Genomic DNA, 27296 nt, shown 5'->3' on the forward strand with positions numbered 1-27296 from the left:
GAAGCAGAGTTCAAGGCCAGCCTGGGACTGCAGGTCCTGCCCCTAGCTGCTGCTTTGAAGGGTGGTGCTAGGAATCTGAACTCACGTCCTTTTATTTGTGCAACAAGCGTGTCATGGACTGATCCGGCTTCCCAGACCCAAGAAACCTATTCTTGTTTTGACATACTTTTCTGTAGACACAAAGTCCAGCAGTCCACAGGCAGAGAGGGCTGGGCCTTTAACAATGGTACCATAGTTTCTGGACTGCTTACTGCTTTCTTTTCTATTCAGAATTCCTGTCAATCATTTCCACCTGTTGTTTTGTAGCTAGTAAGTCCTGGAGCCAAAAAGGAAATTGAAGGGTGAGGTCAGTCTGATGAGTGTGCTCTGATATATCCTGTCTATATTGTGGAGGTCTGTTTGCCCTCTGCTTCCCTCAGTCCATTGTTAACCCTGTAAAAGGTCTCATGGCATGCATCTATGTCTCCAGGGCCTGGGGTATCTGGCCCCAACACACATTTTTAAATGCATGGATGGGAGTTGGTAGTATTGTGGGGCCTTGTGTATAAACTGCAAGTGGCTTGATGCCCATTACCAACAACAAGCAATGTCCATCAAAAGACTGTTGCAGTTTTCTTGAGAGTTTCTGGATGTGATCTGTGCACCCGTGACAAACCCAAAGATGATCATCAGATTCTGTTGATCTCTTGAAAGAAAATTGTTTGACAATACACATTCTCCGTCGATTCTCAAAGGGATACATAATGTACATTGAGTAGGAGTCACTGAAAGCAGGAAAGTATTTCACTGACATGGAGGAGTCTCATCAGTGTATTTTCATACATTCATGCATATTAATTGCCTTATGTCATATGATTAAATACCTGACATAAATAATTAACCATAAGGGAAGAAGGATTTCATAGTTTCAGGAGCTCAGTCCATGGGCACTTGGCCCCTTGCACTTGGGCAGAACATGGTGATGATAGGAGTGTGTAGCAGAGAACAGCTATTCTCAGCACACAGGAAACGGGGGGGGGGGGGGGGGGGTGATACAGGAAATGGCCAGGGCTAGATACAGCCTCAAGGGCATGCTCCTAGTGACCTACTTCCAGCTAGCTGCTACCCCCTCCCTTTCACCATCTCCCAATAATGCTACCATGTTAGAATCCATCAAGGGATTAAGTTATTCATTTGGTCAGATCCCTCAAGGTCTTAATTGTCTCTGAAAATGCAAAAACACACACACACACACACACACACACACACACACACACACACACACACACCCGAGAGAAAAGAGAGCATGTGTGCAAGCGAGAGAGCAGTGAGTTTCATTCATTACCCAGCTATGTCTTAATCCAGTCAAATTGAAGATCAGAATTGAAGATCACATGTTTATCCCCTTATCTCGCAAACCCACTTGCACTTGTTAGATAAGGTATCCAAGGGTTAGGGATATAGCTCAGGTGGTACTTGACTAACATGCACAAAGTCCTGGATTTGACTCCCAACACTGCATGAATGGGCCATGGCAGGCACACCTGTAATCTTAGGACTTGGGAGGTGAAGGCAAGAGGATTAGAAGGACAAGGCCATCCTCGGTGCATAACAAGTTTAAGGCCAGCCTGGGCTACGTGAGACCCTGTCTCAAAACTAAACAAATAACTGAAAAAAAACTCTGTGATCCAGATATCCCAGCTCTTTGAGACCAGACCCCTGGTTTTATGCCTTGCCCAAAGTCCCCAGGATTCTGTAGAAAGTGTGGCATATGCTTCTCTAGGTCACCTCTGTCCCCCCTCTTTTGTTTCTTTTTCCCTCCCTCCCTCCCTCCCTCCCCGTTCCCTCTCCCTCTCTCCCCCTTTCGTCAGTTTGGGGGTTGGAGCTGCAGGCACTCCAGTTGAACTGTGCTCCCTAGCCACCTTTCTCTGTTCTTGATTTGCCAACTCGGAGTTGAAACTATCTCCTTCTCTTACTTTTTCTCAAGAACAGGGAACACACTCATTAAAGCATTGGAAGTGTTGTTGACTGGTGATTTTGAGGTCTTAAGGAGGGTACCCCAAGTTTCTACCATCCTCCTGGCTCCTTGTTCATCCTCTTCTTTATAACCCGCAGACTGGCCCTGTAACCCCAGTTCTTCCTTTGTGTCCTGAAGAGCCAATTTGAGAGCTGCAGCTTTTATTTCTATTACATTTTGCAGCACTAAACTCAAATGGTGCTTTGCTGGGAGATCCATCCATGTGGCGGGAGCCTGCTTGGATGGCAGATAGGATTTTAAAGAGCTTTCTCGTATGTGTGTTGTAAGATCTTGAATTTTATGAGGCCATCCCATAAATCCCCTAGGTAGTTTTTGTTTGTTTTTTAAGTAATGCTCTTGTAACTGTGTCACTGGCACAATGAATAGAACCTGGAAATACTTTGGAGATCTTGTTTTCACCTAGAACAAAAGAATTTTTTTAATCGTTGTGTGTGTGTGTGTGTGTGTGTGTGTGTGTGTGTGTGTGTGTGTGTGTGTGTGTGTGTGTGTAACAGAGGACAGACAGCAGCCTGAGGAAATAGAGTCTCTCCTTTCACCCTGGGAGTCCTGGGGATTGAATTTAGGTTGTCAGCCTGGTGGACTGGTGGTGCCTTCACCCAACTAAGCGGTCTCTTAAGTCCCCAAAAAACTGTGTTTGCTTTCTTTGTCTTTGTCTTTTTCTTTGTCTTCTTTTTCTTTTTCTTTTTCTTTTCCTTTTCCTTTTCCTTTTCCTTTTTCTTTTTCTTTTCCTTCCTTCCTTCCTTCCTTCCTTCCTTCCTTCCTTCCTTCCTTCCTTCCTTCTTTTCTTATTTTTTGTTTTGTTTTGTTTTTTTCATTCAGGGTCTCTCTGGCTGTCCTGGAACTGACTGTGTAGGCCAGGCTGATCTCAAACCTGGAGATCCGCCTGCCTCTGCCTCTGGGATTATAGGTGTGAGCCACTACCCCCTGGCTAGGAACTGTGTTTTGTTTTGAGATCACACTAAGCCAATTCCAGTTCCTGTTACTGTCCCCAAATTGTTTTCTCCTCTGTGTGTGTTCCTTCAGTTTGATTCTCTCCATCCTTGCTTTGTTTTTCTTTTGTGATGCTGGGGATCAAACCCAATGCCTTGTGGATGCTGGCCAAGTGCTCTGCCCCTGAGTTCCACCTCCACCCACCCTCTTTTCCTGAAGAGTAATGTCTTATTTTTTCATGGATATGGTCTTAACATGCACTTCTAAAAAATTAAGGACTTGTGCAAGTACATAATTTAATGGATGCCTCTTGCTATCCGACATCCAGCAATGTCCTCATTTGGCAATTTGGTATTTTGTATGTCCTTTTACAGATGTAAATGGCTCTAGGAACAGCAACAAAACGTAAACTATGAACTGGGTACATCAAATAGTCTCAGTTAATCCTGAGTCTCTGAGATGAGGCCTCTGCTTTACCAAACAAGTAGACTTGAGGTTTGTGGGTAGCTGGTGACTTGTGTAAACATGTCACCAACACTTTCTTTATAAACACTGTTACTGATGGATGTATCTACGTAGGTGTTCTTGTCTGGTTATCTTTGTGTGATAAATATCCACACTGAGAACCACTGGGATAAGAAGTGCACATTGAAAGCTGGGTGGGGCCATAAAAGGTAGAGCATTTACCTAGGGTTCCTGAGGACCTGGGTCTCATCCTCAGCATTATAGTAATAGTATAGTTGGGCATGGGGGCACATACCTTAATCTCAGCACCCTGGAGGCTGAGGCAGGAGGCTTGCCACATATCTAAGGCCACTCACTTCTGCACAGTGAGCTTCAGGTTAGCTAGGGCTATGTAGTAAGATTCTGTTTCAGAACAAAAAAAATAAAATGTAAGGTTTGTTGGAACCCTTCCATTTTGTCTTCCAGTGAGTGTATTAGCAAGAAGAAAGGGTAGGAGAACAGGCCAGGCCTTCTAAAGGCCAACTGTGTCCCTCTGCAGAAACTGCTTGTCCAGCATCTCTCTTCACACTTGATGTCCTTTCTTCACTTACTAGCCTTTTCTTTTGGGTGGCTGCATTGTGTGATAGAGCTGCAAGGTTCCAACATAAATAGCCACTCTGCGTATGGACCTAACAACAACCATTTTTCTCACTTCAGAGTTAGACAGTCCCTAATCCTAAAAACAAAGCAGCTTTTAGAGGTAGCAAATTTTTCCAAACAGACTCTTTCATTGAACACACTTTGAATTAAAGCTATAGAAGGGTCTGCACGCTTTTTATTGTAGCCCTGCCTTTCTCCTATATGGGCGTGCAGTGAGCTCCAGAGGTGTTGGCAATCCTGCACTGACTGCTTCTGCTCTGGAGTCGGTGTAATGTTTCTGCTGTTTGTTTGGCACGCATATGTGATTACATATTTGTGGATCACTTCTGAAAACTTTTATCCTCCTACACAAACTGTGTTATAAGAAATGTTCTCTGTATAGGTCTTGAGCTGGACTTGGCAGCATTATAGCAACACAAACATACTGATTACAATCATTCTGAAGCATTTGTCTAATTATTTTTTATCAATAAAAACTTGGGAGTCAGATACCAGGGTAAGAACCTGAATGATCAGAGAAGTGGCAGAGAAGCAAGCAGTGGCCTCTTTCTCTCGTTCCTTGATCCAAGAGGGCCGAGATTTTTTTCTAAGCCCCACCCTACTTCCTGTGTCTCTCTGTATGTCCTCAGTCCTCCAAAACCTCTATGGATAATTTTGATCAGCTAGTAGCTAGCTCTGCCCTCTGATTCAAAGTAAACTTTATTGTCGGTCTCGGGAAGTGTCAAAAGTGTGATCAAAATATCCCATATATTTCCCCCTTTTTGTCTAAATAAAAAAGGAAAGGTTTTAACTCTAATACAGTAAAACTATATACAGTATACAGTAAGAACAATTATCAGGGGAGATTACATTCACAGTATCCAATCCATTTGCATTCGGTAAATTTGGAGAAATTGAGAAATTATTTCATTATCTGTCTTATCTTGGTGAGTCCAAAGTTTTATATCTAAACCATTTTCTATCATAACTTGTATTCCCATCTTACAAATATCTTTTTAGACCTAAAAACATCTTTTTAGAGAAACAACTTAAACTTTTGTGGTTTTCAACCTTATAAACTTTACATCTCTTATGTAAGTTTATTTTTTGAATTTGGTAACAAGGAAAACTTTAACTATAACTGTCTCATCTTCAACTCCATCAAAGACCTGAGAAGGATATATTATTACCTGAGTAAACAGGAAGTGCAAAGCAAACAACTTCCAAAACTATAGAAATGACAGAGACAGCTGGCTGCCTGGACAGTCACCTAAGGTTCCTCTGCAATGTTGGGGCATCTATCTTTGGCCTAACAGACTTTTCTGTGAAGCAGAAATTTCGAAGGACTGTCTTACTTTGCTTGGCAAAGTTTAGCAGTCACTTTCTTTTGTGTCCTGTTTGTCCAATTTGGACAGTACACTGTCAGCAGTTGAGACAAGAGCTGTTTCTTGTCCAGTGGCTAACTTTGCCATAATAAAAGCAAACTCCATATGGAGGTTCTTCAGTGCTCATCATCTTCTCTGAAATAGATTGGAGCTGTCAGGAGCAGATGTCTCACTGTCATGAAAAGCATTATTATTACATCTTTTTTTTTTTTTTTTTTTTTTTTGGTTTTTCGAGACAGGGTTTCTCTGTGTAGCTTTGCGCCTTTCCTGGAACTCACTTGGTAGCCCAGGCTGGCCTCGAACTCACAGAGATCCGCCTGGCTCTGCCTCCCGAGTGCTGGGATTAAAGGCGTGAGCCACCACCGCCCGGCTTATCATTACATCTTAAATGCTATATTTTATAGGCCTCTGAAGTATTTGAAGACCATCTGTCTATCTAAAATATATCTCTGCTTAACCTTGACAACATACCAACATGGCCACAAACAAATTTGATTGTTATAGATGACTAACTACTAACCTACATTCCTTAATACACACACATACACACACACACATATTGTTTGTTTGTTTGTTTTTGGTTTTTTTCGAGACAGGGTTTCTGTGTGTAGTTTTGGTGCCTGGCCTGGATCTTGCTTTGTAGACCAGACTGGCCTCGAACTCACAGAGATCTGCCTGGCTCTACCTCCTGAGTGCTGGGATTAAAGGCGTGCGCCACCACTGCCTGGCTCCTTAATTATCTTAAACAGTTTGTAATAATAGCCTTTAAAGACTAGACCTTTACATTACATTTTAAAACAAGCTGCATAGGTACAATATCTTAAACGAGTAGAAACATATGTAAAGTATGTTAAAAGAAAAATAACCTTAAATTTGTTTCAACATACAAAAATATCTTAAACAAGAGTAGAAACATATATACAGTATAACAAAAATAACCTTAAATTTGTATCAATAAACAAAAATCCATACCAATGTAAAATAAACCTAGTAGTTGCTTTTTTAGTTTAAAAGTAGATTCAGTAATCTCCCTTTTATCCTATCATTCCTATATCCCCTTTTTTCTTTTCAGATTGAGATCCCTGAGTCTAATCTCCTTTGCTTAGTTTCCTCCATGACTGTGACCAGTAACAACTTGCAACTAATCCCCCTAAACGATGATAAACATCCATAATCAACTGAATGACCAAAAACCACCCACCCCACCTCTTGGGAATGTGGGTGTTATGTTCTTAAAATTATTTTCTGTTGTCTGGAGGGGATGACATCTTTAGGAGACCCTGAGAAAACTGAAAAGAATGCTCAAGTCCTGGGCAAGCTAGCTGTGTCATTTGTTGTCCAGTCTCTGTGTATTGGGAAACTGCAAGGTTTATTTGAAGTCCTAGCGGTAGTAGCTGGACCATCTCAGCTAGTGGCTTTGAAGTTGTTTTGGATGTAGAATTTTGAGGAAACTGTAACAGGTATTCTGAGAGGCTGTATCACTTGGGCTACTTGTCTTCATTGGTGTCTGGTCCTTTTGTTCAGAACACACAAACTTTTAAAGGTAACTTGTATAACTGCATTAACACAAGGAATGTGCATTGTGTACCAGTCAGTTAAAGATGATTTTTTTGTTTTATGTTTGAGCAGATAAAAGGTGTCTTTCAACTTGGTAAGTTTGTTTGGACTGTATAACCAAACCTCTATCCATGCCATATGAAAGGATGACATATAATAATAAGTCATGAGGACTCTGTAGCCAACAAGATTTGTCATGTCTCATTCAGACTCAGAGCTGTTCCCATAGTAGAGGAATCAGCATATATATCAACTGCCCTTTAGTCTTTTTTGGTTCCTTTTTTCATGTCTGTAGTCAAGATTTTCAGCAGGTCTCCCCCAATCAAATTTGATCTTCATTAATTTTGAAGAAATCCATAACTTTTTGTTTCCTGTGGAAACAAAGCCACAGCCTCTCCCCCAACACAACACACTTCCTGACTTCCATTAAAGCCAAGACATCTCTAAAGTATATAGACTGGTGTAGCTAGAGTTTTCCTGCCTGGCCCACAGTCAGTACAAATCTCTCTCACCTGCCAGTCCCACAGCCGCTCAGACCCGACCAAGTAAACACAGAGACTTATATTGGTTACAAACTGTATGGCCGTGGCAGGCTTCTTGCTAACTGTTCTTACAACTTAAATTAATCCATTTCCATTAATCTATACCTTGCCACATGGCTCGTGGCTTACCGGCATCTTCACATGCTGTTTCTCATCATGGCGGCTGGCAGTGTCTCTCTGACTCAGCCTTCCACTTCCCAGCTTTATTCTCCTCCTTGTCCTGCCTACACTTCCTGCCTAGCCAATGGCCAGTCAGTGTTTTATTTATTGACTAATCAGCAACACATTTACCATACAGAACATCCCACAGCAGACTGGTTTATTTCAGCAGTCCCTTTCATAATCCAATGTCTCTCAGCAGCTGCTGTTCACTCATTAACATTCAAAAAACTCAGTCAGCAAAACATACAGGATCCAGATGCCCTGTGTATTTTCCATCTTTATGTGACTTTTTTCTTTTGTATTACTTTACTTTCTCTTTAAAGGCTTTATTTTATTATTTTTTAACTATTTTTTCTATGACTGTCTATACCCGTTTTTTACTGTAACTGTTAAAAATTTTTCTCGATCTGGACCACTTTACTGCATGCCTGCAGCCTTCTCTAACTGCATGAGCCAAGCCTTAAACTTGCTGTGTGCCTCCACACATGACACTGCCTGGCTCAAGCCTGCATGCAGTGCCTGGGAGCTGTGTCTCTGTTTGTGTCAGCCCACCTGAGAGACTGTGGGATAGGAAGCCATGTTTGGCTCTGTGTTTGTGTGTTTGGAACTTTTTTTTTAAAGCTTTCTCAGGTCCTATGTGGGAATACATGCCCCGTGTTGGGTGCCAACCTGTGCTTATTGAATTATTCTTTATCAATAAAAACTCAGGAGTCAGATATTGGGGTAAGAAGCTAAATGATCAGAGAAGCAGTAGAGAAGCAACCAGTGACCTCCTCTCTCCTTCCTCGATCCAAAGGGGCTGAGAATCTTTCTAAGCCCCACCCTACTGCCTCCTGTGTCTCTCTATATGTCCTCAGTCCTCCAAAACCTCTATGGATAATTTTGGTCAGCTAGTAACTAGCTCTGCCATCTGACAACTTTATTGTCAGTCTCGGGAGTGTCAGAGTGCAATCAAAATATCCCACAACATCAGTCAGATATTGTTTGGCCATTTATGGGATCTTTAAGCACTATTAAAGAATGTATATGGATTAGGATTTATGATTTAAGTCTTAAAGGATATATGTATTTCAAACTCATAGATAGATGAATTAAAAGTCACATGCTCTTGAAATGTGATTTCTTTTTATAATCTTTTGAAGCTCAGCAACTCAAGTTAGATATCCTGAGGGCAACACATGTTGAGGGACCTGGGGGTGGTGTGGGGAGGGAATGTGTTTGTTGAAATTGTCCAGGAGCAAAGCTCGGCTCACTTGAAGCCCAGAGATTTGTCATCCAAATATGTGCAGATTGCTGATGCTATAAATAGTTTGAACTCAAGTAAACAGCCTCTTCCCCTAGCTGCTGTTTGGCCATTATTCACATGCCAGAACAGGCTGGGAACAGCAGTGGAACCAGGCTCAATGCATTGCACCCAAATCCTGGCCTTCTCTGCTTGGGGGAGCCGTCGGCTTCTCCACGCTTGAAGTGACTGGAGTCAGGTGTTTGCCCACTCTAACTCCGCACACTGGACTTCCTCTCTGGCCACCCTGTTGTGGGGCTTTGTCAACTTGCCACTGCTCTAGACCAGCCCTAGATATTGGCAAGAACTAAAAGCCCTGAGCCACATGACCGACTAAAGCAGATTTAGGAGGCACAGGCGGTGTCTTTGCAGAGCAGAGGTACACACGGCTTTTTCTTTTGGAACCCCAAAAGAGTGGCCCCGCTTGTCAGAAGTGCTCTGTGCCAAGAGCTGGTGTATGTGCCAAGGTCTGACTGCTGGCATTTCCAGAGCCCCTCAAGACCCTTGCAGAATGCTGACAGAGCAACCCTAAGACATTCCATAGTTGGTTACTCTGTTTCCTTTGCGTGGGTGGGTAGGGTGGGGTGGGGGAGGGTGTCTCTCTCCCTCTCCTGTCTCCCTCCTGCTTTTGATCTCCCTCTGTTGTATTCATTTACAGTGGCTGTGGGTCAAATGCCCATGGAAGGGGGAGGGGCAGATGAGAAGGAAAACAAACCGATTACCCAAGGTCATCCTCTGGAAGGAAGGCAGGGCTACTAGGACCCCACATCTCTCCCCGATGTTCATGTTGCTCCTACAGCATTTTCAGACTGGTCGTTTTTATTCCACCACAGTTCACCAACTTGTTCCAAAGCCTTCTGATTGGCAAACACCCTCCCATGAAGAGCCTGTTTGCTTGAGTACTGATAAGCATCAAAGTTTTCTGAGAACTAATTAAAATTCCTATTAAGTTACAAAGGGCCACAGCCTTTCCCATCTGACATAAAGAGCTATGTCCAGTAGAGTTCTATAACCCCGTCCCCATGGAAATAGCATGCACATAGATTGGCTCTGCCCCTTTGGGGAAAGGCAGTTAAAACCACCCAGCATTTTGGTAACAAAGCCAGTAAGTCCACCCTCTGATCTGGTGGACTAGAGTGTTCCCTTTATCAGGCTGGTGGGATGTCTGTTTTAATAATAGCATTGGCCGCTGGGCGATGGTGGCGCATACCTTTAATCCCAGCACTCGGGAGGCAGAGACAGGCGGATCTTTGTGAGTTCGAGGCCAGCCTGGTCTACAGAGCGAGATCCAGGAAAGGTGCAAAGCTACACAGAGAACCCTGTCTTGAAAAACCAAAAAAAAAAAAAAAATAGCATTGGCTCATGTGTGACATTCATTCTGACTTAGGAGCCAAGAGCCATGGTTTCTAATTCTGGCCCTTTTGTTTTCAAGCTGTGTGACTTTAGGCATGTTACAAAACTTCTCTGTTTCATCTTCTTATTGAGAAAGAGAATAATAATAATTCTTCTAGGGGTGTCGTGAGAAAGTAGATGATGTACAACAATGAGAGCTAACATCTGCCTAGTACTTGGTCTGTACTGACCGTTGTCTCAGTTCCCATGAAAGCATCACTTCTCATAATCCTAAAATGGAGCCACTAGCATCTCATTTTATAGTTGGGAAAACAGAGAGAGAGACAGAGAGAGACAGTTATGGAGGACCCAGATCCTGTGTCTGACTCCTGATGGTGCTCACGGTCCCTGCCTAGGTCTCCTTACTTCTCACAGGCGAGAGTGGAGAGGTTTGCCCATCTCCCTGGTGGAGCACACTGCAGAGGCAACATTCTTGTTATCTAGCCTAACCATTGCTGGGTTTGTCCCTAAGGACAGTTAAATTCTCATACTTGTTTATCTTATCTAGTAGTTTATGTTGTCTCTTTTCATGTCCCCTGGGATGCCTTCAGTGAGTTCTTTTGGGTTTTCTCCCAGAGAAATGTCTTAGCTTCACTGTGAGGGCCCAGGAGCCCACAAGGCCAGTCAGGCATTTTGGGCCTGTAGGAGAAGGGGTTTCTTCCTGCTCAGGCATGTGGCTGGTAGCCTGGAGTAAAATGCTCCAAGATGAATTTGATAATAAACTCTGTACACACTGACGTCCAGTGGGATTTCAGGCAGGAAAGACACCCAGGTTATCATTTCAGTGATGAAGCCAAAGTCCAGTGACTTGCTTGAGGCAGGGCCAAGATCTGCAGCCAGTGCTCCAGGCAGCAGAGCAGTGCTGTGTCCCAGCCTTTCCTGTGTGTGTGTGCGCGCGCGCGCGCGCGCGCGCGCGCGTGCGTGCATGAGGACATTAGGACACGCACATACTGTGCCCAGCACACTCTTAGAAAGCTGGAGAGATGAAGCACCTTGGAGGACTGGGCAGAGAGGAAGAGATGGAGGAGGATAGAGAGGTTTCCTGCCTAATTTAGCACTTATACACCAAAGAAATGAATGGAAGCACAGCAGAGTGCAGGCAGCCAGTCTTCCCAGTGACTGAGAAGCAGAGGGACTTACGCCTGGAGTCCTGGCACTGACCCGCTGCATAGGAAGCCTTTTGTCACTGAGGCCTGAGTGTTGAAAATTGAAGGAAGGATGTTTGACAAATGTGACGGGCCTGGGATTCAGTTCCAGCCCCCCGGCTCATTGTCTAAAGGAAATAGATCTCTCCTGTGGACAGAGATGGAAACTGAGCAAGTGGGTTGAGTGGTTGACATCATCAGGCCGAGAATTGGATTACAACAAATGGGGACTTACTTGGCCAGAGATGTGGGAAACACCCTCCAAAACCTCGAAGTGCTTTTCATTTAGGAGACAGAGAGAGAACGGGCAGGAACAAGCTGCCTGCTGCTCTCTGCACGGCCCTTCTTGAACTCGGGCTTCTTACTCTACCTTCCGTTCTGACCCAGGACCTCTGCACTTGGAGGAGACTTGGCTCCTGTGAGTACAACCGCACTGTCTGCCCCACCCCAGCCTGCCGCCCACAGAGGGTCTGTTTCTATGCTATGATGGTGGACAATTGCTTCAGACATTACAGCTTTGTCTGCAGCTGTCCAGGGCTGCAGAGTGGGAGCCTCATTCTCCCAGGTAGGCTCCATTCCCACTGGAGGCTTTCTCACCACATAGCTTCAGAAGTCTCCACAGCCTTCAGAGCACCTCCTTGTCCACATACAGGCTAAAAAGCCAAGTCTAACTGTAGAAATTGCTATCTGTAAAATTCTAATAGTTTTCTGATTACAGAGGCTTTTTAAAATTTCAATTAAAAAAGTTTTACAATTCTTGAAAGACATTTCTCACACACATAAATTGGTTTATTAAAATTCCTAATCCTCTCAAGTGCTGGTAATATGTTAAATATGTTAAATTTCGGATACCAACTTGTCTAGGTTCATAAAGGCATCTCCATGTACTGTAACAATTGTGTGGAGAGCTCCAGTCTCAGAAAGAGTGATCTTTAACCTTGGCTTTCTGCTTTCTTCCTTGACCATATAAGCCCTTACTCTTTCCTTCTCTTGGAATCTGTTTTCAGGTTTTTAAACAAGGCAGGTCACTCTGTGCAGAGAGGAAGGGAGGGGCCCTTGTTACTCAAAGATCCCTCTGTGGGTCTCATCTGAGGTCCTCAGGTGGCTAGAGATGGCTTATGGCGTAGTGTGGCCCATCTCCCCAGTTAGCAAATTAAAGAGAGGTGATATTTGAAAATTACTATATTTTTATGTGTGTGAGTGTTTTGCCTGCATATATACTCAGAATCTGCCTGTACTACTTTCATGTCCAGTGCCTGCAGAGGCCAGAAGTGGAGTTACAGACAGTTTTGAACCAAGCAGGTTAAATATACTTGAGAAGTTGTAGTTAAAAGGAAAATATTGGAAAGCAAAAGCAGGGTTAGACTAGGTGTAGCTCAGGGGAAGCACTTGTCACCATGTACACGGCCTCCCAGGTTTCCATCAGAAAAAATAAAGCCACCATGTAGTAAGGAGCCGTCCTCGGGGAAGTATATGGCCTGAGCAAGGGTTGGATACACTTGGACATAAGTTTTCTCATTTGAACATAAATGAGGGGACAAAACCAGATGATTGTGTGTATGTTTCTTTCTTCTGAGGCTGACCATTATAGCTTTTGAAGCAAAGTGCCCTAGGTTTTCAGTATTCCAAAATGGCTAAAAACTGGCTGGGTGGCAAAATCAAGAGGATACTGGGCAGGAGACATGGCTCAGTGAGTAAGGTGCTTGCTTCTGTAAGCACAAGGACCTGGGTTCAGATCCTAGCTTGTATGAAAAAGTCAGGTTTAATGGCAAGTGCATTTATGTCCGAGTCCTTGGAGGCCAGAGGGCACTGATAGCATCCCTGGAACTGGAGTTAAAGGTGTTTGGGAGCTACCTGGGAGCTGGGAACCAAACCTGGGGCCTCTGGAAGAGGATAAGTGCTCTTAACTGCTGAGCCATCTTTCTGGCCTTAACAATTCCATTTCAGCTGAAAACCTACCACTCTAGTTTTTAATTTGGCAAGAAAGATGAGAGATGGGAGGGGAAGGAAAAGTTCCCTGTACTTGCCTCTGTGCCCTTTCTTTTAGTCTGGTGTCCTGGCCACTACTGCTGCCGGGAAAGGATGTCCACAGCTAGGATGCAAACAAAGCAAAGGTCACTTGTCCTTCCAGGTCTTGTTAATTCCTTATCTTAGGGCCATCACAGACCCCAGTCCTCAGGAGGATGTATTGTTTGGAAACCGTTTGAAGTAAGGTCAGGATTAGAGGGAGAGCTCTCGCAGCCACTTGGCATATCTTAAAGCTGCAGGCTTTCCCAGTGGCTGTGCCATCCGAGGTGGACTCTAGCTACCCGGTAGCAAGGACACTGGGAGGCTAGGCCTTTCTTCTCGGCCTCAGCTCCCAGCCTGGCCCCTTGAGCTGGGGAATCTGGGTAGGGACCATCCGTCTTTCTAAGGAGGTAATGAGGCCATGATGCTCTGATTTTTTTTTTTTTTTTTTTTTTTTTTTTTTGGTTTTTTTTTTTTTTTTTTTTTTGGTTTTTCAAGACAGGGTTTCTCTGTGTAGCTTTGCGCCTTTCCTGGAACTCGCTTTGGAGACCAGGCTGGCCTCGAACTCACAGAGATCCGCCTGGCTCTGCCTCCCGAGTGCTGGGATTAAAGGCGTGCGCCACCACCGCCCGGCTCGCCATGATGCTCTGAAAGGATGGGGCGGGCTGCCTGGTCTCTGCCAGGAAGCAGGAATGGACAGTGGTGAGTGGTATGCCTTCTTCATATGCAAGGTGAGGATGGCTTTAGTTTCTTGTTTGTGCTATCAGAGCACCATTACAGGGCTCTTCCTGACACCTGTCACCCTGGTGGTGAGTGTAGGGCATCTTAGGAGTAGAGGCAGGCTGTGGAAGAGACTGTGTGTTGAGCTCTTGAGTGGGTTTCCTGTCTTCCTCAAGTGTGTGTTACATGCGAGGCCGGGCAGCTCAGCTCAGCTGATTCCTTTTCATCTTACAGCAGTGATGTGAGTGAGAGGTATTCTCCATCTTACAGAAAAAGGTGCAGAGATGGGGACCGACCTGCTCAAGTGTTCACAACTTGCAGGCGATAGAGGTAGAGTGCTGAATGAGAATAGGCAGTCCCTGCCAGCCTTGAACTTGCCCCTGAGCTGCTGTCCTGTCCATATCACCTTCCTGGGGCTCAGTTTCTCTCCTGTCCATATCACCTCCCTGGGGCTTAGTTTCTCTGTCTGCTTGAAGAGGGGCATTATACCAGAGTCAGAAGGCAGAGTGGTGTTTTAGTCTAACTCAGCTGCTTAGGCCATGTGCTTCGCTTCATTACTGTCCCCGCTTAGTTTGCTATACATTCTAGTCTGTTGTCTGGCTCCTGGCCCTTTGCCACTGTGGGTTTCTGTGATCCCTGGGTTTGTTGGTGTCTAGTCTGCCTATGCTTTCAATCTAGAGTTTGGTAGGAAGGCAGGGAAGAGCACCATTTCACTCCTTAGCTCAGATGCCCTGGACAGACCTTCACTCCTCCTTTAGAACCCGTCCGCCTTTGGGCAAAGCTGGGATCACACTCAAACCTATCACACAGGGTGTCGTGGGGGTGGATGAAATACAGTAGATTAGCACCTGTAGATTGGTACCAAACTCTTAAGCTGGGCATGGTAAGTCACACCTGTAATCCCAGCACTTGAAAAACTAAGGCAGGAGAGGATCATTGTGAGTTTTAGGCTATCCTCAGCCTCAAACCTATGTAGAGTGAGTTCCAGGCTAGTGCTGCCACAACCACCACCACCAAAAATGACAAAACAACAAAATAAAACCAAACTGCATGCTCTAAACTGCTGTTTTACTACAGTAGGAGAATGGTAGTGCACTCACAGGGTGGTGTCTATGTGAGGCACCCAGGACTGCCTCTTGGCTCTACAAACCAGGTTTCAGGGCTGCTTCCTGTCACTTGGACACCTAATTCTGAACTTCAGTCAGCTGTCAGCATGGAGGCAGGAAGAAGAGGTGGGTGCTACTGCCTGGGAGCTGGAGGAGGAAGCGGTGGGCGCTGCGGCTGTGAGATGCTGAGCCCACCCAATCTACTCAGCTGAGCTCCAGGTGCCAGAAGTGATTGCTAAGTGGAGTCAGAGGTGGAAACTCTTGGAAACAGTTATTACTCAGGGCTCAAGGCTGTGCTCACCACCTCCTGGAAACCCAGTGTGCTTAGAACACTGGCCTGGCTTCCTCTAGAAAGCATGGTTTCTCTGGGAGTTGCACTCAGCTGTGAGGCCAACAAATTATGAATTGCAGATTAGAACAAATCACTATGAAGCCAGCCTTTCCCAAATGTAAGAGAAGCTTTGTTGATGTTCGAAGAAATTACTGCTTCCATTTGGCTCTTTAGGACAGGGTTATGGACCTTTAGAGCCCCAAAGAAAGGAAGTGTCTGGTGGTTAATGCACACTTGTGTCCCAGGGCTCTAGGTCAGCTCTGTATAATGCTTTATAGATGTGGTCTCCACTATTCTGTAAATGTGTATTGAGGTCTCATATTGTTGTAGAGTTTGAATGCACTGGGAAAGACTAAAGACTTAGACTCAATTTGTCAATTTGAGTTCAGATTAAATGAATTTATTCTTACTTCTAGCAGAAGGACAACAGCCTTAGAGCCAAGTCAGGAGCTTGTAGTGACGGAGGGGGCTAAAGGGAGGGTTTAGAGAGGTGGACCCCAGAGGTGGGCATCACAGTTATCTCGTGCTCTGTGGAATCCACAGCTGGAGGAGAAAAGGCTCCACTCCCTCAGTTGTTTGTCAGAGGTAAAGAGACCATCTCATCCCAGACCCAGAGCCATAGCGGGTTTACAAAAGCCAGAGCACAGTGGTTAATTCCTTCACAATGGTAAAGGTAACGCCAGTTTTCTTATCTCACATGGCCAACACTTGCAGGCCACTAGGATCTCACGGGCAGTTCAGGACAAAGATCAACAGCTATTAGGGGGTGCCTGGTACTGGGTTAAGTCCTTAGCCACCACAGGGGAGTCCTGTATAAATTGTCAGTTGTATAAACTAGTAAACCAGACCACCCAGGGCAACCGGAAAGAAGGGTCATTAATGACTGGGATAGAGTGGTTTCTTCCTGGGCATGCTGTAACACAGTGCCATCAGGTTAGGGCTGTCTGTCACATTCCCACAGTGCTGAGCACTGGGCTAGAAAACTAGGTGATTACAGACCCAGCCTTAGCTGTTTTCTCTTCCTTCCCACCCCTCTTCTTTTTGAGACAGGATCATGTCTAGTCCAGGCTGGCTCAGACTCCCTAGGTAGCTGAAGCTGGCCTTTACTACTCTTCCTCCCACATTTATAATTTGTAGGTAAATGCTACCAGGTCCTGCTCAGAATTCCACACGGTTCCTGGGTTGTTACTATAGTTTGTTGTGTTTTGTTTTGTTTTAAGTGAAGCATTGATGTTTAAACCAAGTTCATAGCCGGGTGGTGGCACGGCGGCAGCGCACGCCTTTAATCCCAGCACTCGGGAGGCAGAGCCAAGCAGATCTCTGTGAGTTCAAGGCCAGCCTGGTCTACAGAGTGAGATCCAGGACAGGAACCAAACCAAAAAAAAAAAAAAAAACCCCAGCTTCATGCCAGGCAAGCACCCTGCCACAGGGCTACCCCCCAAGCCCTGTGATTCAAGGCAGACAGCGGGAGTGAACAGTTACCGTGGCATGTGCCGTGTGGACAAACAAGACATGTGGAGGGCTGTGGAGCGCTAGGCAGTGGGGCCGCAGAGGCTCTGAGCTCTGGCTGCTCTCAGCCCCCACTCTTCCTCCAGTTCCTGTGCTGACAGCTGGCAGCTCTTGGGCTGGGAGCAGCTGCAGCTACTGCTGCAGCCAAGACACTTGCTCCGTCACCTTCCTGTCTGTCTCCCATGCTTCAGAGGAATGGTAGAAACTCTTCCTCACAATACAGGGTCCTTCCTGGGATGGATGGCCCCAGATTGGGAACCCCAACTATAGGGGTGAGTAACTTGGAGTCTACAGTCAGCAGTGGATTTTCTGTTGGTTTGTTTCTATAGCATTGATTGTGATGTTCTTCCTTCTCCAGTTACAAATTTAGAACATATTTAAGGAAAGAAAGCTAGACAGTGCAGAAAAATACTTGAAATAAATCACCATTCAGTCTTTCACTTACCTGGTATCTGTCTACATATCCCTCTCACCGTCTTCTGCTCAGACCGCCATGTTTCTCCCTGGGCCTGGGGTCCTGTGCATTTGTGTATCCTGGAGGCATGTGTGTTCTGGTGGTGTCCACTATACAGGCAGAACTACCATTTGATTGGGTAGGGGCTGCCACCTCCATTTGTCCTGCCCTGCTAGTTAAAATCTGGGTGTTAAGCCTCCTGAATGGTGCTGTTGTGAGAATATGAAGGGGGGGGTAAGACCTTTTAAGTTTTTATTTTAATTTGTTTGTTTTGAGACAGGGTCTCACTATGTAGCCCTGGCTGGCCTGGAATTTTATGTGTAGACCAGGCTGGTCTCAAACTCAAATCCCTCCCTCGTGCTAGGATTAAAGGCATGCACCACCATGCCTGGCCTTGGCCAAGATCTTTTTTAAAGAGCTTCTTGGGCTGAATAGATGGCTCATGGCTCAGCTGTTAAAGGCTAGGCTCATAAACAAAAATATGGAAAAGCTTCTGTGCACACACACAGGCACAGACACACACACACACACACACACACACACACACACACACACACACACACACACCAGGTTACCAGCCAAGATGGTAGCCAACCATACAGTTACTGAAAATTTTTGAATTATGACCTAGAAAGTGTCTGGATCAGAGCTTCATAGGCTCTCCCCACATTTGTCTCTGTCTCTCTGTCTGTCTCTTTCACACACACACACACACACACACACACACACACACACACACACACGAAGCACACACATAATAAATTTTGAAATTAAATGTACAAGAAAGTAACAGAACAAGAAATTAAAAAACAAAAACAAAACAACTTCCAGCAGTTAAAGAAATAAAAGGAAGGCAGGTGTGGTGACACACGCCTTTAATCCCAGCACTCAGGAGGCAGAGGCAGGCGGATCTCTGTGAGTTCGAGGCCAGCCTGGTCTACAGAGTGAGCTCCAGGACAGCCAGAAGTGTTTCACAGAGAACCCTGTCTTGAAAAAAATAAAAAAATAAAAAACCAAAAATAAAAACAAACAAACATACAAACAAGCCCTGTTTCAACAAAGCAAACCTGTTGTCGTGTGTCCCCAGAGAGTGGTGGCAAGCCTGAAAAGGCAGAAAAGAAAGCGTATCATTGAGGCCACACTTTCAGTTCATGTTGAGGACATTTCTTGTGGTCGGCCAATATCCATTCACCACTTGTAGTGGGTGTGGTGATAGATGGGTGGTGTGAAAGAACACAGGAATGGCCCTTCCCAAATGAAGTTCACCCAGCGCAAGATTCGGTGTTCAGGCTGCATGAACAGGCTAAATGAGATACAGGAGAGTGTGGGCCATGGCTTCCTCCAAGAGGTGGTGCTGGAACAGAGTCAGGAGGCCTTGACGCCATGAGCCAAGGGGTAAGGGATAAGGTTAAAGGATAGCATGGAGCCGGAAGACTAACCCAGGGAGGGAGAGGAGCCCCCAGGGAGGGAGAGGAGCCCCAGGGAGGGAGAGGAGCACCCAGGGAGGGAGAGGAGCACCCAGGGAGGGAGAGGAGCAGGAGAGCAAGAAGATTGGAGGCAGGAAAACCTGTAGAATGTTCAGGAAGCTGAAAGGCCGTTGTAGGCAAAGCATAAGGAGTGGGGTGAATGAGGGGGTGGGGGGAATGAGGGGGTGGGAGGGAATGAGGGGGTGGGGGGGAATGAGACTGCTGAAGGTTAACAGTGCAGCAGGCCTGAACACGTCGTGGCCTGCATGGTGGTTGCTGCCATGAAGAAGCATAGAGGGCAAAGGCTGAGTGCAGTGAGAAGCAAAGCAAATATGCATTGTAGGGTATGTGAAGATGGGAGATGCCATTGCTGTTTCATTGAAATCTTTACTATCAATTAAGACAAAGTGAGAAGCAAAGCCCTGGAGCAGAGGAGAGCAGAGGCCCTCTGGGAACTCTGGAAGGGCTGATGCAGTCAGGCAGTTCTCTTGGCAACTGTGTCGAGCCTTGGCTCCTTTCACTCTTTAATGCTATCATTTCCTCTGCTTTCTCCTCTGTCTAAATGATTCAAACAGTGTTCACATTTCCCTTATCTGGTTCTGGTCTCGTGGGATATGGAAGCCAGAGCATCTGCTGGGAGCAGCCAGTGAGCAGATCCTTGGTCTGAAACATCCTCTTCCCAGCAGCAGCCACTCCCAGGATGGAATGGGCTTCCCAGAGGGGAGGGAGTTTACGTTGTAGGCTTTATTTATTGATAGGCAGGCTCTCACTTTGTAGCTTTGCTGACCTGAAGTTCACAGAAACCTGCATGCCAACACATAGCATTCCAGCTAGTCAGGAACCTGTCTCAAAAAGACAGAACAGCACCATGGAATGGAAGCCCTTTCTGTTGTGATCTTACCACCACCACCACTCCCCTCCTGCCCAAAAAAGTCAGGGCAAATGCAGCTTACTGTCCCACATGCAGGTATGTACGTAGCTGTGTGCCATCAACACCTGTCACCTCAGCACCGAGGAGGAGATTGTGAGGGCAGTTGGAACCACATAGGAAGACTGTCCCCCACAAAAAAGCAACAGTAATATATGCAATTTTACATTTTTTTTTACTTAATATATGTAATTTCATGATTTTTTTTTTCTTCCTGATTGTCTCTAGAAGTAGCTCTGAACGCCAGGCTGACCTTGAACTCACAGAGATCCATCTGCCTCTGCCTCCCAAGTGCTGGGATTAAAGACGTGAGCCACCACCACCTGGCTACAATATTCTTTTAAGCAACTAAACATTAACTTCTTTCCATGTTAGTTCTTTACACTTTGAAATGGCTATGTGGTGTCTTGGCATACTGATACCCAGAAATCTGACTCGATCCCGTATAGGCAGCTAATTCCACACAGTATCTTTTACTTGTTGGAATATATCCCTGGTACCGACTTCTGAACATTGGGTTCACTCAAAGGAAGTGCTCATTCCACGTTAACAGATACTGCAGCAAAGTCGTCTTCCCAAAGGCTGCTCCAGTTTGCAGACAGCCCAGAGTGTGCCTGGCTCTAATCTCAGTTTCTTTTCTTCTTGTTTCTTAGACTTCCACACTGATTAATCAAGAGTGAAAAATCTGAAGAGATGCAAGCAGGAAAAAGAAATTAAACTAGGTGGGTAGCTATGCAGTTCACACTTCTGTGCCATCATATCCCAAGTTTGCCTACATGTTTTTTCCCTTTTTCTTGCTTGAAAGAAAGTCATTAGGTTCTAAATGAAGTTCAGGGGGAATTTTTGTTGCCTAAAGAAAATGCAGGTGGCTCTTAACAGCAGTTATATAACGGCATGCTATCTGCCGTGTCACAGGCCTGACTCCCACAGGCATTGGAAAGACAGCTTCCTTCCAGTGTCTTAGCAGGTTTCTTTAGCCATATACCCAAACAGATGGAGTCGTACATAGCTGATTAGCAACTTTGGGTGTGACGCCAACTTTTTCTGCATGTTTCTGTTATAAAGAAATGTTCACAACAACCAGGGCATGTTATAGGAACTGTCATTTTAAGACTTTGTTAGAGTTACCAAAACAAGCAAAGCCCTGTCCAAAGAAATGGGCACAGCCCAGCATTCTTATGACGAGGGCTGGGGCAGGCTCTTTACTTTTGGAAACAAACTGCATACACAGTGTGAATGGGTTGCCTGGAAGTGTGCCACCTAGGGTCAGTAGTCATAGTTTTTATGATAGCCAGGTATTCTGGCATAGAGGTACATGGTCTAAACCAGATGGCATGGCTGTTGGTTTTCCTCCCTCCCTCCCTCCCTCCCTCCCTCTTTCTTCCTTCCTTTCTTTCTGATACAAGGTCTTACCATGTTACTCTGACTGGCCTGGAACTCACAGAGATCCACTTGCCTCTGCCTCCCAAATGGTAGGATGAAAGTTGTGCATGACCACACCACACCTGGATTTTCACCCACAACACCGAAATCTGAAAATCCTGTGACTCGCCATGCATTGTTAAGTTGAGGGTATTCTGTCCACAGCCATCTGCCCACTCATGCAGGTGTCAGTGGCGACATGTGCCCAGTTGACCCATGTTTACCCAGGTCTTTTCCACAACTAAAATTGTCAGAAAGGTGCTAAGAGCCTGGCAGCAAGCTCACCTCTCTTCAGTTGTGAAGAGCTCATTGGTTCTGTTGTGTTCCTCAACCAGGGACTCGTGAGGAAGGTTGTCTTGTAGGAGCAGCACAGCTCTAATGCAGCTCAGTTTAGACTCACTCAGGAAATGGTCTTTTAGCTCAGTTTATCAGCAGGGGTGAGGTGGATACTGGTTACCACAGCAGAAGTGGCAGACTTAGTCCTTGCCTTCAGGAAGCTTAAGAGTCCGGTCGCTAGCTGAGTGACTTGTCAGCACTAGGCGCAGAAGCAGGTGAGAAATGGTCTGGAGAGGAGTATGCCAAACAGGCTGCAGGCCTCCAGGCTTCTGGAGCAGCACAGGGGGAAGGTCCAGAGGCCTGAGAGGCTCGGTGCCCCTGAGGATACAATGGTGTGCATGGGCTTTGTAACACAGAGCAGGAGCCACCGGTGAAGCTGAGTCTGCAAATGGCTATGAATGAGTCCAGCTTATGGCTGGACCATTATGGCTGTAAACAGTAAGTCATTGAGTCAGGCTTAGAAAGACGACCCTTCTGGAAATTAGGCTAAGTTAATTTCCTTACCCTCCCCATCTGCCTTCATCCCCTCTCCTCAGGGCCTATACTCCTCCTGCTGGTGGACCTGATGAGGAAAGGTTACATTCTGGGGAGGTGATCTCCTGGGAGAGAATGAGGAGGTGGGTGGGTAGAGTCATCTAGTGTAAAGCAGAGTAGCCCTGTACAGGTGGCCCTGCACAAGTCCCTTCATAGCTGTGAGCACCAGCTGCCTTGTCTACTAAAGGATGGTAGGCATTCGCTCCCTCCTGTTTGATTCCGCTGTGGGTATTTTATGTGCTCAGTTGGGGCTTCAGGCCCCTGTGGCTTGTTAGTCACGCAATGCCTTGTTGAAATGCCCACAGGGATCCTGGGGTCCACCAGCTGCTATTTGTCCTGTGTTAAGGGCCTCTCTCCCATGATGCCATCTTTAGGGAGGAGTGGTCAGATGCTGGCTGCAGGCTAGGTGTGTGCTTGGCCATGGCCGTACAGAAGGCGTGTAGAACAGTATTAGGATAAACACACCTATGCTTTGCTGTGTATCCATGACTGTCCTGGAACTCACTCTGTAGACCAGGCTGGCCTCAAGCTCACAGAGATGCTCCTGCCTCTGCCTCCTGAGTGCTGGGATTGCTTGAGCACTGCCATGGCTGCCTTATTTCATGCTTCTTAATCTCACTGAGTTTAGTCTTGTGAAATACCCAAATGTCACAGATAACGAAACTGAGGTTCCAAGAGGTGACCCCCTGGTGACACGGGTGAAGTGGAAGAGCCCGTCTCTGATGCTGCAGCACCTGCAGTACTGTATGTATTTCTGTAGACGGGTCAGATATGGCAGAGGCCGTGGAGAAACAAGAGACACAGCTCCTCTGTTCTCTCTTGGTGACTAACACATGATCTAGAGCTGAGCTCTGGGGCAGCTTGTCCAGTTAGTGTTTTGCCTAAGACCTTTTCTCCAGATGCCTTGAGGCCACCTCTCTGCCTTGTGTGTGAGTTCCCTGACAGCTCGGAGTGTGTCTGCTTAGCTCCCTGGGTATTTTCCTTTGGGCCTGCAGCCATGCTCACAGAGAAGGCTTTGTTACTCCTGTGAGAGGAAGGGAGCAATGCCTGTGCTAACCTGGGATGCACACAGAGGGTGCCCTTCATCAAATGAGGGGCCATGGCCACTAGGATGGCTCCTTTGAGGGGAGTCACTGGAGCGAGTGGAGAGGGTCACAGGTGGGAATCCTCTTTGTTCAGGACAGTATCTACGCCAAGCCATCTAAAGAGTCTGCCGATAGGACCAGTGTGACCAAAGTATCCACATTACCCAAAGCAGTATACACGTTTAGCACTGTCCTTACAGAACTGAAGTGGCATTTCTCCCAGAAACAGGTATTTGCGTGACCATAGCCACAACAGAAGGCTTTCTAGAATTACTTGTTTTAGGAAGATTTCTTTTACATTAAAAAAAAATTCTAAAATTTATGAAGCTATAAAGACCACGAATAACTAAAGCACTCTTGAGAAAGAAGAGCCAAGCTGGAGGTCCCACAATACCTGATTCTAAATTATGTTACAAAACTAGCGATTAAAGTGGTGGAGTGTTAGTCTAAAAACAGACATAGAGACAGGCCAGTGTGCTGGAATAGAAAGTCCAGAAGCAAACTCCACATGGAATGTCAGCTAATCTTTGACAAAGGGGTCAAAAATATGCAGTGGAGAAAGGGACAGACGGCCTCTTTAATAAGTGAGGAAGCAAGATGATCCATGAGAAAGAATGGTATATTTCTTATACCATACACAAAACCCAACTAAAAAATGGCCTAAAATTTAGATGTAAGATCTGATAGCTGGGGAGATGGCTTGGCAGTAAGAGCACTTTCCCTGTAGCATGGGGACCTGAGGACTTGAGTTCAAATTCCCCTATCCACATAAAAAGCAGTGCATGGGTTTGAGTGCCTATAACCTTAGCACTGGGAGGTGAAGACAGGTGGGTATTGAGAGCTCACTGGCCATCCACCTTAGCTCAGATGGCAGGCTTCTGACTTGGGAGAGACCCTGGCTCAGTGCAGTAAGTCTTGCCTTGGCTTCCTCATGTATGTATAGGCACATGTACCCACCCACACATTAATTTGGAGTGAGTGAGAGAGAGAGAGAGAGAGAGAGAGAGAGAGAGAGAGAGAGAGAGAGAGAGAGAGAGAGAGAGAGAAGAGAGAAGAGAGAAGAGAGAAGAGAGACCACATGGATGCACACACGTGTCCTGGAGCTTTACAAGTCCTAGGATAGAGGATAAAAGCTCCATGGTTTTGGTCTTGGCAGCAACTTTTTGGATATGACATCTAAACCACATTAAAGCTAAAGAAGTGTGACTGTATACAGCAGAGGCAGAGGAGATAGACAAAATGCAAGGTAGCCAGCAGAGTAAAAAAAGTCATTTGTAAATCATTATATACAATAAAGATTTAAATAAAAATAAATGAAACTCATATAACTTAATAACAAAAACAAGTACCTCAAATAGTTCCATTAAAAATGAGCAGAGTACTTAGTTGTTGAGGGTTTTGTGGTTACTTTTTGGTTATGGTTGATTCTTTTATATTTGTTCGATTATTGGTGGTTTTTAAATTTGTTTTAGTTTTTGGTGGTCTGTGTTTGGGTCTCATGTAGCCTAGGCTGTCCTTAGATTCCCTATGTAGCTTTAGATGGCTTTGAAACTCTTGATTCTCCTGCCTCAGTTCCCAAGTGTTGAGATTACAGGTATGGTCGCCACACCCAGCTTTTTTTGTTTGCTATTTGAGATGAGATCTTACCTTTTCACCCCTGCTGGCCTAAAACTTGTAGTAGCCCTATTCCCACTCTCCCCAACTGCTGGAATACCTCTGGCTTTCTTGTTTTGTTTTTGTGTTTTTGACAAGATCTCATCTAGCCCCAGCTGGCATTGAAGCTGCTATATAGCCAAGGATGACTATGAGCTTTTTTTAAAAAAATTTTTAGATTTATTTATGTGCATGAGTGTCTTGCCTGCATGTATGTCTGTGTACCACATGGATTATCTGTTACCTGTGGAGGTCATAAAACGGTATTGGGTCCTCTAGAATTGGAGTTACAGATGGTTGTGAGCCACTTTGCAGGTGCTGGGAACCAAGCCCAGGTCCTCTGCAAGAACAAGTGCTTTTAACAGCTGAGCCATGTCTCCTCCAGCCCCGACCTTGAACTTCTGATCCTCTTGCCTCCCCAGTGCTGCTACACCTGCTTTCTGTGGTGCCAGGGGTTGAGCCCAGGGTCTAGTGCATGCTAGGCAAACAGTACTAGCTGAGATACATTTCTATATCCAGAGCCCCTCCACATACTTAAACAAACAACCCCCCCCCCAGGGTCTTACATAGCCTACAGTGGCCTCCAGCTCCCGCTGTAGCTAAGGTTTTCTTTCTTTTTTAAAACATTTATTTAGTTAGTTTTAAATTTTATTTTATTTGTACTGGTGTTTTGCCTGCATGTATGTCTGTGTGAGGGTGTCAGATCTTGGAAGTTACAGACAGTTGTGAGCTACCATGTAGGTTCTGGGAATTGAACCTGGGTCGCTCTGGAAGAGCAGTCAGTGCTCTTAACCGCTGAGCCATCTCTCCAGCCCCAGCTAAGGTTTTCTTTAATCCCTCATCTTCCTGCCTCCTGCTCCCAAGTGCTGGGATTAGTCAGGCTACACACATGGTTCTTATACCTGGCCTTTTAAGTTTTTTCTTTTTTTGCTTTCTTGAGACAGGGTTTTATGTAGCCTAGACTGGCTTTATTTTTTTTTTAAATTTTTATTTATTTATTTATTTTTCTATTATCAGCTTGATACAGGCTGGCCTTATAATCACAATAGTCTTGCCTCTACCTCCTGAGGGCTGGAACCAGAAGTTTGTACTACTCTATCCCAATAATTACTTTCCCTAGGGTACCATACTGACAGATGCATGGGAAGAACCTCATATCTCTCTAATCATCAGGGAAATGCAACTGGAACTGCAGTGAGTTAGCCACCTCACATGCATTAGAAGCACGGTTGTAAAAGGCTCAGGAGGAAATCCAAGAGGCGTCTGTCCATTGTTGTCGGAATGTAAATTAGTGTAGCTGTTATGGAGAACTGGCGAGGTTCTTAAAAATTAAACGTAGGCAGATTTGATGGTTCATAGTTATAAAATGAATAATAATAACAAGTCTAATGTATAGTATGACAACTAGAGCTAATAATGTGTTGATTGCTTGAAAGTTGCTAAGAGAATAGATCTGAGGTCTTCTCATCACAAAATAGTGAGGTGATGGATATGTAATTAGCTAAATGTAGTAATCATTTAGATGATTTAGTATATATATATATATATATATATGTGAATGTATATGTTACACAAATACATACATAACATCACACCGCACACTATGAATATATGTAAGTTTTACTGTTGACTTTTACCACTGTCATGCTGAAAGGTTTAAACATCTATCTGGTTGATTGGAAGCCATCGTTTAACCCTGTTGAGCTGCCGTGTTAGCTAGAGTATGGTTTACCCTTTAGCACAGAAATAAGACTGGCTGGGCGGTGGTGGCACACACCTTTAATCCCAGCACTCGGGAGGCAGAGGCAGGTGGATCTCTGTGAGTTCGAGGCCAGCCTGGTCCCCAAAGCGAGTTCCAGGAAAGGCACAAAGCTACACAGAGAAACCCTGTCTCGAAAAACAACAAAAAAAAAAAAAAAAAAAAAAAAGTAAGACTGTAGCACTGGCCACATGTTCTTCCTGGTGTCTTACTCAGCAACTCTCGTTATTTTCTGTGGTGTTTTTTTTTTTGGTTTTTCGAGACAGGGTTTCTCTGTGTAGCTTTGCGCCTTTCCTGGGACTCACTTAGTAGCCCAGGCTGGCCTCAAACTCACAGAGATCTGCCTGGCTCTGCCTCCCGAGTGCTGGGATTAAAGGCGTGCGCCACCACCGCCCGGCTTATTTTCTGTGTTTTACTGAGTGGGGAGAACCCTGACTTCTAGAAATCATAGCATTTGGCCAACATTCAAAAGCAAAAAAAACAGCACACCC

The 27296-nt window shown here is 45.3% G+C and overlaps 1 protein-coding gene across 4 annotated transcripts in view; it reads left to right on the forward strand.

The window, feature by feature from the left end:
* Pkig (cAMP-dependent protein kinase inhibitor gamma) overlaps nucleotides 1-27296 on the forward strand; it is a 75234-nt gene that overhangs the window by 24408 nt on the left and 23530 nt on the right. For 3 of the 4 annotated variants that reach the window (XM_052723042.1, XM_052723043.1, XM_052723044.1), the window contains exon 2: nucleotides 20670-20738. The exons of the other annotated variant lie outside the window; for it this stretch is intronic. The gene's annotated coding sequence lies outside the window, so the exon portion shown is untranslated. The remainder of the gene's footprint in view (nucleotides 1-20669; nucleotides 20739-27296) is intronic. 4 annotated transcript variants of the gene reach the window in all.

This window comes from Peromyscus californicus, unplaced genomic scaffold (genome assembly GCF_007827085.1).
Source record: "Peromyscus californicus insignis strain IS unplaced genomic scaffold, ASM782708v3 Scaffold_7__1_contigs__length_154581171, whole genome shotgun sequence".
In the NCBI taxonomy this organism is placed as follows: domain Eukaryota; kingdom Metazoa; phylum Chordata; class Mammalia; order Rodentia; family Cricetidae; genus Peromyscus; species Peromyscus californicus.